Source organism: Rhipicephalus microplus, chromosome 2, assembly GCF_043290135.1.
Source record: "Rhipicephalus microplus isolate Deutch F79 chromosome 2, USDA_Rmic, whole genome shotgun sequence".
Taxonomy (NCBI): Eukaryota; Metazoa; Arthropoda; class Arachnida; order Ixodida; family Ixodidae; genus Rhipicephalus; species Rhipicephalus microplus.
Window position 1 is genome coordinate 230011125 of NC_134701.1, and position 12412 is coordinate 230023536.

A 12412-nucleotide genomic window follows, 5' to 3' on the forward strand; every position below is an offset into this window, starting at 1 on the left:
CCTCCCACATTCGTAGCAAATGTCAATGTGTTTTCTGTATAGCGAGCACCGGACGATGAGCGCTCCGTATTTCACGTATCTCGGCACGTGAAGTCCGTCGAAGAGCACGATTACATTGTCTGTGTTGCCCATCCTCTTCGCGTGTAATATGCTTGGGTTTCTTGCTGTCACTAGGTTGTCTATAATATCTTCGGAACTTTCCTCTTGGGATATCCCTCTTATGAGTCCCTTAGATGTGTTTTCCGGCGCTGCTCTGTAGGCGCTGGCTTCGTGTTCTTGCTCTCCCACTCGGATCTTCGTGATGGCTCCGTACCGCCTGGCTCGCTCTTCGGACGGCGTGCTGACGACCACGATATTCTGCTTGTAGTTTATGCATATACTGTCTTCTTCTGCTGCTTCGCGACCGACGCCAGCGGCGTTTCTCAGGCAGCAGTATATGCGTGCCTGCCTGTGCTCCGAAACGCTGAGTCCTCCTCGTGGTCGCACGATCACTTTGTAGTCTTCTGCCGGTAGACGAGGAAGTCTGCTTGCATTAGCAATTTGTCGTATGGTTCGTTCACCTTTCCACTTGCTGTCCCCAGGCGCGCCCGTCGGCGCAGCAGCGTCTCTTAGCATGGTTCTCTTCGGGCCTGAAATCCCTCCAGATGTTTTCGTGATGTTTCTTCTGCGGACTTCGCACCATCCGGCGTCGTTGGTAAAGTCCTCCGGTTGCATATCTTCTCCTTCCACGCTTACAACCTCCATCGTGGTGCTAGACGCGCCGTCGAGGCGTTCCGGGGTCGCCCCAGGCGTCCTCGTCGACGCGTTGGACCTAGCTCTCCCCGCCGCTGCGGCGGCAGACGCAATGTTTGATCTTCGTGGCGACTCAGAATTATCGGTGTCAGTGCCGAAAAAGCGGGCCCACCTTGCAATAGTTGGTATCCAGGTGTTCGGCTGAACTTCCTCCGTCGATTGGCGTAGAGACTTTAGCTAAGTTTTGCAATTTTTTAACAAAAATCATTTGAAAACTGCGGAGCCTACATAACGTGCGTCCGCACTCTGCGACTCCTAGCGTCCAACCCCCCGCATTGACCAAGTAATTGCTTGTACGAGGGAGAGCCGGCTATGTTTAGCGAGAAAATTTGGCCATCCGCTGGGTTACTGGCCTTTCAAGTGGGAACAGTACCACACAGTTTTTTTTTTTTGTCCTCGCACATTATTAGCAGTGACGAGTTCTTGCGGTGTGCGAATATCGCTCGTCACAAACCGACGTCCAGGTGCACGGTAACAAGTATAATTTGCCGTGTATACTTTTGCTGCACCGTTTTAGAGGGCATCGAGTGAGCCGAGGTTTATTGGACAATCTATACACCTTTTCACAGGAAGGAAAAAAAATACCGCCATGATGGGCTGTGCGCGGGAGTACAAAGGCTAAGGGCGCAGCGTTGTCAGTGCATTTTCGAGGGGACGCGCCAATTTGCACAGCCCAAGGAGGGCTACGGCGGCGCCCAGGGAGGCGTTTATGAAAAGGTGAATAGCCACTGCATCCTTTCTACAAGGTATGCAGAAGACAACAAAATGCGGGGGGCGCGTGGCTGGCATAGCCTCGTATATTGGCGCTTTAAATGGGAGGGCCGCGGCATTACGGCGTGCTTGATAAATCGGCCGCTGCCCGACGCTCGATTTCACGCCCACGCTATAGCACACACAGGCGCGGCGCGCCTGTGCAGCAGCCATTGCAAACAAATTCGGCGCGCGTTTCTTATTAGCGCCGCCAGCAGCCCTCCCTGTTCGCGCTCCGGTCATTAGGCACGCGCCTGGCGTCGTGATTCCACCGACTCGCTCGCATAACCTTGTCGGCGTGTGCGCGCACAGCTGCGGAAGCGGTCCAAATAAACGAAACGCTCGGGGCGTATAGCTCCTGGCCATGCCTCTCGCCGGGCCGCGAAGCGAAAATAGCGCCAGCACGTGGTAGTGCGGAGCTTTGTGAAAAAAGATAGAAGATGAGGAGGGGCATGGGAGCAGAGATGCGACTCAAGAGATGCGTACGTATCTGTTCAACCATGGATATGGCAGTGATTGTGTTCCCGCAAATGTATGTATGTATGTATGTATGTATGTATGTATGTATGTATGTATGTATGTATGTGTGTATGTATGTATGTATGTATGTATGTATGTATGTATGTATGTATGTATGTATGTATGTATGTATGTATGTATGTATGTATGTATGTATGCATGCATGCATGCATGCATGCATGTATGTATGCATGCATGCATGTATGTATGCATGTATGTATGTATGTATGTATGTATGTGTGTGTGTATGTATGTATGTATGTATGTATGTATGTATGTATGTATGTATGTGTGTGTGTGTGTGTGTGTATGTATGTATGTATGTATGTATGTATGTATGTATGTATGTATGTATGTATGTATGTATTGTTGCGCGTCGCGGCGACCGCAGTCTGCGGGTAGCGGGGCCGATCGCCGTCGCTTCGTCGAGCCAAGGACTAGGGGAGAGCTTTGAGCAAACTTAACGGATTTATTTACATCTTTACAGTGAGTTGTCGAGATGACAGAAGAGAAGAGAAGAACTAGTGGTTTCACAAACCACGAGCGTGGTGGTTGAACTTTACATAGTTCAGAGCAAGGTTCAGAGCAACGTCCAGCACTCTGCCGCGTCGTTTTATGCCCTGTCGGGCTCCTCCTCTACGAGTCGACCACCAATCACGCACACACAGGTGAGGGGGGGCGAGCATGCAAGGTCCACGTGAACACTGCACTTGTGGTGGCGCCAGCAGGGCTCTTCCTCTTCGTGTGTGTGCCGTTAGTCGAGAGTGCCCACGATCCTGGCCGCATACTTCAAAGGGTCCGCCGATTTTGTTCGCTCAATTAGCGGGGCGATCCGCGGCAGCCGCCGCGGTCTCCCCCAGGAAGACGCCGTCCCTGTTGTCCTCTTGGTGGCGTCGCGGCGTCTTGGCGACACTACGTCTCGTACTCCTGGGACAATGCCTGGCGGGCATAGGCAGTCAGCCGGTCGGCTACTTGACGATGGATTAAAGAAGCGCCGCTCTTTCGAGAGGTGCCCGGTTCGTGGATTCCTCTGGGGAGAGCCCTTTGACCAGCGCCGTCGTCGTCTGCCGGTTAACGCGCTAACGATGCGTGGCTGGCGCAGGCGGGAGATAGAGCGGCGGCTCCAAAACCCTCTTTGGCGACATTCCATCCCGTTGGCGCCGCTGTCAATCAGTAGGCGCCGTCTCGTGGAGTCGGCGTCGGTTGCTTCCTCCGTCCAGCCGTGGCGAGACTGTCCTTTTGGCACTAATCCGGCGTGGCGAATGACCCGCTGGGTCAAGGCATAGCTTGATCGCTACAGTATGTATGTATGTATGTATGTATGTATGTATGTATGTATGTATGTATGTATGTATGTATGTATGTATGTATGTATGTATGTATGTATGTATGTATGTATGTATGTATGTATGTATGTATGTATGTATGTATGTATGTATGTATGTATGCATGTATGTATGTATGTATGTATGTATGTATGTATTATAGATGTTATACTGCCTAATCAAACGACCGAATAAACAAAAGGGCAGTGGCTTTATTGTCCTACTAGGCGGCTTTATTCGGCATACAAGCTATGGGACCTAAATAATAGCTCGCTCAAAATGACAAGCATCATATGTGACTAGTTTACCATACTCTAAATGTTTTGTGTCAGAAATATTACAATCATAAGATAAAAACAAACAAAAAAAAATCATTTTTCTTTGCACCTCAATTGGTAGATTCAAATATTATGTAGCAACACAAGCAATGCAAGCTCCTTTTTTTTTCTCTTCAGAGCTAATCCACGCCTAATTTGTGAGCCTTCCCTAAATTCAGGAAGTTTGAACGAAACCAGCAGTTAATATAATCTCCCCCTTTTGTTACCCAAAGCTAAAACTGCGGTCTATGTACGCTGCGCGTGTCAGTGTGTCGTACAAACGCGCATGCAAAAACAATCGCGCTAGAGCCGACTGCTTCGGGCTACACCGACATTTGCTTGCGCATCGCTCAGCGCGGTCGTACCCCTTTTGTCCGATAATTAAGCCTCTTAAAAACGAGGCCCGCTTTTTAAGCACTTAATCAACGCCTGTTCAGAACACAAAGAACTCTCGCAGAGACACGTGACGCACCGAGCTATTCATAACGGGGGACAATGGTCCTTCGCGCGAATTCTGATAAACTGCCCTCCTTCGAAAAGACAAGTCATCTTTTCTTTGTTTTTTTCATTTTGCCCCCATGTCGTTTCTTTTTTATGCGTATGTTTAAGTGACCGCGGCATCAGCGCAAGTAGGTGGGGCATCAGTTCCGCGAAGTGAGCGTCAATTCGGGGATTCCGGAAATGCCGCATCACCGAAAGTGGCAAGGCTGACATCCGGGCTTGATCCAGCGCCGTGGTGCGGACTGCGCGGTGGTTGCCACTTGTGGTGGACGACAGGGATGCGCCCGAAGACAGGGAGTGGATGTGCGTTCATTCAAGTGGTCGTTGTTTGCGTGTAAACGGCCACTGGGAGCGAGACTAGAGGGGAAACGCTGTGACGGCAGTTGATCTGAACGACTATAGGCTTGATCTTCGCGGCCTGGTTACCTGTCACGTACCCGAACTAGCTTAATTTTACATGGTTTTTGCTCGCTTTTGAGCCGTCTTTCAGGTACACCAGCTCCTTTTTCAATGTCAACCTGTAATATGCACAAAAGCTGGGAAGGCATACACATTTGCGCCTCTGATTTTCATATTCGAATATATTTTTATCTTAGCAACGTCTATATCTTTACGGTTGGGATACGCACCTTCATTGGTATTTGACTCCCAATGAGACAATACTCCTCGCCTGCAGCAATATGAAAATATATTATTCGAGCACTGTACTGAATTTTTTTTTGTGTTTGCATGTTCGCGTCCTTCCAACACAGCAGCAAAAAAACATCACCTAAATGATCACAGTGTTTGAATTGAATTTCTATGAATTCCCTTCTTTGTTTTGTTTTTCTCCTATTCGTGGGGAAATGCGTTGGATAAGTCACTCAATGTATTACGTATTCGCATATGTGGTTTGCCGTGGACGTTGACTCTCTCGATCTTTATCATCCTCCTCCGCGGTTCGCTCATGAGCTCCCGTTTGTCTGCGTCGGGAAACATCCCCTCCGTTGTTTCCCGAATCCCGAAACCCCGACGGGGCCCTCCCCGTTGCCTTTTGTCTAGCACCGTTTTGCACGGCATCCTTTATACCTGGCGCTTTGAATTCTTGAATTCACTCTCCTTTAGCGTAGTGTATCTCTCTCACTCCCCTCTTTTTTTTGTCATTCTAGTACTTGTCTTTAACTCCTCTTGTTAATATGGTTGCGTTGTTCTTTGCCTTTCTACCCACCCAACCTCCCTTTCTTTTGTTTTCGTTTTCTTTTCGGAACGTGCTGGTGTCGTGGATAAATAAAACGGGCCAGGGACCCGTTTTCAGGCTGCACCCTCACGCTTGCGTGAACGGTGAATGCACACCTAACACCGGCGTGTTGCTAGAAGCTAGAGCGTGTGTTGATATATATATATATATATATATATATATATATATATATATATATATATATATATATATATATATATATATATATATATATATATATATATATACCGACGGTTGTGCTTGAGCGCACGCGAGCCACTTCGGTCTCGGCGTTGTCCTCGAACCGGAAAACAAGGAAAGCCAGGGCTCAGAGCACGTGGCTTGAGATGCAATAGCCGCCTACCGCTATTATGCAGCCGGGGGTTTCCCTGACAGTTTCTTCATCGTATTCTTCTTTCTTGTGCGGTCTGTTATCACGTTTTCTTTTATTTCTCGGTCTATTCGACATTCTTTCTTTCTGTGCTTATCTGCGTTTCTTCAACTTTTACAAGAAGAAAGACCGATCACAAAGGCAGTGGTTCGGCTAATCTTAGCACGTTGTTCTGCATACCACGCCGTTGCTTTTTTTTTTTTTCGCTGTTATTTGGCATCTCTTTCGACGCTGCGTGGCTATTGTTTTCTTCTTTATTTCTCGCGACAGAGGTGGCGGCACTCGGAGATAAGCAAAGTAGAAGCGCGCAAGGAACAGCGCTGGGTGTCTCGGATGTGCGCAGGCACATTTCCTAGAGAGCAATATGCATAGATTTGGGATCGAAGACTGGGCGCGCGTGGCTGCCGGCGTTGCCTGTAATGTGGTGGCGCGGTGTGCAAAGGCGGTGGAGGCGACGAGATAGGCTGCTTGCTTCGGTAGACGTCCCCTGCAAATCGGCCACCCTCTCAGCGCAATCTGGCTCTCTGTTACGTAGCAAGAGTTCGCAGAGCGCACTGTTGCTTCACTCGAAATATGTCTAAAAGAACGTAAACACAACGAAATGCTGGAGTTTGAAGGCGCAGACATGACCATGAACTTCAATATGAAATACTCTTTAGCCTTCGCTGCCACCTTCGTGTGCCCTTTTTCTATATTATTTCCTCAGTGTATACGCCGTTTCGATTAGGGTGAGCATGCGTCAATGCCCTCGCAGTATACTTGTCAGGCGTGCTACTGAATACAGGGACGATTGTTGATTTTCGAATTATCATCACGCCATAAGAACGTGGAAGATGGGGCTACCACAAGTTTGCTTACTGATGATTGATTAATTGATTGATATGTAGGGTTTAACGTCCCAAAACCACTATATGAATATGAGAGACGCCGTAGCAGAGGGCTCCAGAAATTTCGATCACCTGGGGTTCTTTAATGTGCTCCCATAAAGTTTGCTTACTGCATTCATCAAGAATGAACTCTGGCTTTATAATTTAGGGTGCGTTGATGAAACGTCACTTCTTTATGTATTGCATGCGATGACTGAAGTGTATACCCCTTGAAGTTCGCTGTGCTCGTTCCGACTGCCACACGCATCATCGACGGATAGGAACAGTCGCAACGCAGAGAAGACGCTGAGCCGTGGTGCTCATCACAAACACAGTGTACGCCACGACGAATAAATTTCGCGTCTCCGTGCGAGCTGTGCATTAAAAGCGAGTTGTGCGAGTTGTGCATTGTGCATTACGTATGGCGTCGTCAGCGTCGCGTTTGTCAGTATAGGGACGGGTGGTGTACGTTCGATAAAACCAGGTGAAGCCTGGATGAAAAGCCGGGGTTGGGGTGCGCATGACGGCCGTATGTAAAAAGCAGGGGAAGTCGGGGAGGAGTAAAATACGGTCGCAGTAAAGCGTCGTAAACTGCGTCCTGTCATTGACGAGGACGCAGGGAACGCTATAAGATATTCCTTGTACGCTGAATCCCTCTACCCTTCCCCTCATACTCCTTGCACCTTTCCTCTGGCTGTATACCGAATCTCGCCGCGTGGGGTCCCATAGGTGGAAGGAGATTCGCAGATTGACGGTTCAGTTGAGACCTGATAAGAGGAGAGGGAGAAACGAGACGCATCGCTGTAATAGGCCGGGCTCCACGAACATTTTCGTCGATATATAGTGGATGCGCACTGGGTGGAAGGTGACTCAGATTGGGTGCGAGATCGAAATGGCCGAACTTCGTTCGTTGCTCGGCGAACGCTGGACCCTGACCAGGGCTGCAGCGCTCCGGCTCGGCTGGTCGATATTGCATACACCGACGCATACGCTCAGTGTGCGCGCGTGCCGCGCTTCACTATTTTGTAGGGCGCTAAAACGCGTACAATAAATAGGTGCGGCGAGCTTGTGTGGGTGGATTCGTGGCCAATATATTTTCCCAGTTGGTCATGAGACGACGCGTGTTGGAGAAAGAGAGGGGAAACGAATTAAGGGAGCCATTACGTTCGGTCGGCAGATCATTTGTCGCTTGGCCGGGGAGTTCTTATTGGTTTGGCGCACCGCAAAGTTCACACAACGGTAGCTACGTCAGAATTGACCGAGATAACTATTTCGTGGCTTATTTATACTCTCCTCCCCCTCCCCCATCGACAGAAACCGAAATGTATAGAAACGAAAAAAAAAATGGAAGAACGGAGAAAAGTAACGATGACGATTTGTGAACTTGGTACCCAAAATAGGTGATTATATAAAGAACAATAGAATTACCTGCAATTTGTTATTACGAAAAATTAAACGTGAAGCCTTCTTTGCGTATAAATGCCCCACTTTTATTTTTTTAGAACGGGTGCTGCTTACTTGTACAGTTGGAACAGCTAAAATAGGTTCCGTGCCATCCCCTGTTAGAATATGTGACGTGCGTATTATAGAATGAAGTGTCGGCCAATGTCAAACACTCTTGCTAGACTACGACAGTGCGTTAATAGTGACCGGCTGTGATCGCGTGTTCGTGCCGCTGAATATATCTTTCGAGTTTCGAATTACCCCTCTACCTCCACATCCTCCGTTTGCGACTCTGAAGCAGCAAACTATATATTCAGTTTTGTTTAAACCCATTCGCATTTCGCTTTTCTTCTCTATATATCGTTCTATAAGAGGGGTTTGTAAGTTTATCTCCTGGTGGCTGAATGAATGAATTTAGGTGTGTTTCACCACCTTACCCCTGTCGGCCCACACCTCTCACTTTCACACCCAAACGAGGCCTATAGTTCGCTGTTAAGAGCGAGCAAACACAACAGAAGCCCGAAGAATGCAAACAAAAAGAGATAGCTCACCACGCCATATTATGCACCCAGCATGGCCCCACATCAGAGTATAAAAGGGATCATACGAATATGGATAACGAACTTATTACGTAATCTTAACCGGAGGGCACGTTCGGAAACCCAGACGGGTCCCGTTCAGACTGTTTGAACTCACCCATGTGGCCGAAACGCAAACAAGTTTAACCGGTGCGAATACTGCCGGAAGGCTGCCTGGTGATGTTATAGTGGTGGCTGAAGAAAGGAGCAAGAATAAAATGAAAACGCTCAAGCCTTGGCAGATCAAGGACTGCAAAGAAATCTGTATAACGCTCTCTGGAGTGTAAACACCGAAAGCACTGAGAAGCTGTGGAGTGAGCCACTGCGACTTCTCAAGTTTTCTGGTCAAGAAACTTTCAAGAACTCTCTTTCTCTATACCTCTCTCCCTTCTTCTAAGGGCGAGAACTATATGCACTGCCACAACCCTAACCCACGTCTTCAGGTTCTCATCTCAACTCAGACTTTCTCGTCTTATATAGTTGTCGGTGCGACGCATGACGTACAAAGCGAAAGAAACGAACAGATAAAAAAAAAGAAGCTTGACCTTTGCATTCGAGCACGAATTTTCACTGCTGTGTAAACACGGCGGCAGCTGTGGTTTTCCCAGAGCCACCGAATGACAGCCCTCGTGCCCAACTCTTCTAATTTCCACGACCAGCAGAGAGCCAGCTGCGCTGCGCGTTTTGTACTACAACACTGAAAAGAATGCTGCATAAAACGGTGGTAATTAAAGAAGGTGCACAGATCGTTAATTTTCTCCAAGAGTGGGTGGGGATGTTGAGGGAAGTTTTCGTGGCGGTATAATTAACGCGTGCGCGCACACGTCGTGAAGGACAATGAACCTTGAAAAACTTATTTTGTGGCTTGAGAAACCGTCGCGCTCTTTTGAACGAGACCGCGAAAGTTTTGCGGCATTGTTGTTCTTACGCTATTTTGCGAAATCGTCGCAGCAGCCAGGGGTGGGCAACAACGTCACTCACTCGCATGGAATAGAGAAGAAGCACGGATGGAAGTTCGCGGTTTCACAATGCGCAGAGATGATAGCGTCAATTATTCGATACGCAGTGACATAGGAAAATGCCTGCACAAAGGAGCAATGTGCGCACTATCTGGTTGGTGTATGAAAGCAGCGCTTGAGAGCTCACTTCGCTCTGTGGTGATACATTTCACGAACATTTCGGCAGAATCAATGTGTTACGTCTCTTTAAAGGTATTAACCAGCATTTTTAACGTGAACAATGTACACTGAAAATGATAGAAAAATATGCCTCAGCTAGGTGGCATTGTTTGTAGAAACCGCCGGTTTTAAAGTATGTGGGCTAATAATTAGGGAGCCAAACTTTTAATATAGTCAACTTTCTTTCGTGTGAGTAGCGAACTCAACTCCGTCAGCTGCTCTAAGGGCATGGTCAGAAATTTGTTACGAGGAGAGGGGGTGGTGGTTAGCCCGCCTGCACATGCGTGTGCTTGCTTATATGTGTGTGACTATACACTTACGTAACGTAACTATTTAGGAGGGCGGGCGACGGGCTGGAGTGTTCTGAACCATTCAATTAACCCTTTCGGCTTATTCTAAATTGATTATAGCCGATATTTATTCCTATAGACCTATTATATTTAACTTCACCTGTTGCTTTTTTCATTCTTTCATAAGTGGGCTTCAACGTCTTCGTACTGTGTTGACCATTTATTTGTCTGTTTGCACGCTGTCTCGTTTGCATCAAGCATGTATTCGTAGGAAGCGAAGCTGAACTTTCCTTCTCTCTTTGGGAACTTTCTAAACTGTTAGCAATGCACTACAGTCGACCACGTGTCATGCGGTTCTCCCATTACGTGTCGTGACAATGAAAAGGAGAAAGTGCTGATTAATGACGGTAAGCTTGCAACTCGGACATAAGAGAAGAAACAACACAACACGAACGCCGCACAGACAGAACACGGCTTTAATGTCTTATAGGCATGTGTACGCAATGGCGGGTAGAAAGCATTACGTTCAAGTTGCAGAGCTCATCGCCACATACTCGCAATGCCATGTTTCCAAATCCTTGCGTATAGTTCAGCTTGTCTGCGTCCTTGCTGTTTCTTTTCGGAGAAAGAACAGTGGCCTGTCGCGGCGACGTCGCCATGTCGTCGTCGTCCAAAGCAAGCCGCGAAGTCGGGGCGTCTTTCTTCTCTGGTGGGCGTCAGCCGTCTCGCGGGACGCGTTCAAGGCACCGTCGTGCTGCCTCCTGTCGTATAAATAAGACAAAGCACGGCCTGCCTGCCTTTCTGTGCCGTTGCCGAAGCTGGCTTTCTCTTGGATCTCACTCACCTTCTTGGCTCTTCCTTGTCCTGCTGTCTCTTTCGTCCGGGGGGCCTGGTCGCGAGAGTTATTGCGACGAGCTTCTTCGTGGTGTGGGCGTTGCAAGCTCTCGTGCGGCCTTGATGCGTCCGTGTGGTTATATAGCGGACGCGACCGGAAAAAGCGTATACGGCTACAGCCGCAGCGCCTGCCCGAAGCCTGACGTGGCAAACACGTCTTCTCGTTTCCTTTTGTTTTCTCTAGCCGACAGGATGTCGGCAACACTTTAACGAGAGAGCCGCGCGAGGTGTATTATCAGGTGCTAAATCTGTCCACCTCGGGAGTCCGGTGAAGGTCCGGCTTGCTAATTGACCAAAGAAGAACCGGTATTTTTCGGTGGCATCTTTAAAAGGCAGCTGTAACGGCGACTACTGGAGATAAGAGTTGACGGGGAAGTTGCCATTTTGCGATTCGGTAATGTTAAACAACCCGCCTGCTAGGTTGCGCGAGAAAGAGAAAATTGTAGTTTGAATACAACATCAGGTTTTTTTCTCGCATTTTTATTTATTTTATTTTATTTATTTGACTATACTGTAGGTCTTCTGCAGACCCATACATACCCATACATTGCCCAATTGTGTAACGGTAGGAAGGCTCTGAAAATCAATGAGAGAGAAAGAGAGAGAGGATAAATCGAGAGAAAAGCAGGAAGGTCAACCAGAATTGTAGCACTTGTTTTGCTACCCTGAATTAAAGAGAGGAGGAAAGAAAGAGGAAAAGGAAAGGGAAAAAGGGAGGGTCCATTTTGAGTGGTAGTGGCCTATAAAATAGGCTACAGCAAAAAATCAAGTGATTGCTTCCAGTATATATACTGGCTGCGCTGTTCTTCAGAAGCGACGCAATGGTTAGCTCCATTCACTCATTCTATAGCAGCAGAAGGGGAAAAAAAGGAGAAGGAGGCGGGGAGGGGGCGGTTCATGACGATTCGCTGCACGCGGGATTTGCGTAAGGTGTATACGTACGAAGTTTACGCTCTCCCGATAACATGTATTGTAGAGTTGTGCGATAATCTATTTACCTGTTCACTTGTGATTGCGTATATAGTCGACGAGTACATGCGCATGTATTTCAAGGCCAGCGCAGACAATGAAGCCGTTTCCGGCTCTCTTGAAAAAATTTCCTTCGGCGAATTGTTGTTGCTCACGTCTTTTCCTTTCAACGTACCCGCCCCGCTAACCCAGCTCTACGACGCCTAAAGAATATCTCTCGCCTATACACCAAAATGTTTGCTTGTTTTGGGGGTTGCCTGTGATTTGTTTGTGCCACTGTCTGTGTTTTTCTCTTGTACACTCGGCGCCAGTGCATGTGTCAGCCTACCCGAAAGGAGTGGTGCGCTGCATTCTTGACACAGGGTCGTTTACCCATAATTCAA

At 48.0% G+C, this 12412-nt stretch overlaps 1 protein-coding gene and 1 long non-coding RNA gene across 2 annotated transcripts in view; one reads left to right on the top strand and one right to left on the bottom strand.

Annotated features, from left to right (window-relative positions):
- Positions 1 to 12412, top strand: part of LOC119170309 (uncharacterized) — a 303502-nt gene that overhangs the window by 135675 nt on the left and 155415 nt on the right. The gene's annotated exons all lie outside the window — the stretch shown is intronic.
- Positions 10622 to 11549, bottom strand: LOC142775595 (uncharacterized). Its single transcript, XR_012886808.1, has 2 exons — positions 11011 to 11549; positions 10622 to 10927 (listed from the first exon to the last, which is right to left on the bottom strand). It is a non-coding gene; the product is annotated as an uncharacterized LOC142775595 (long non-coding RNA).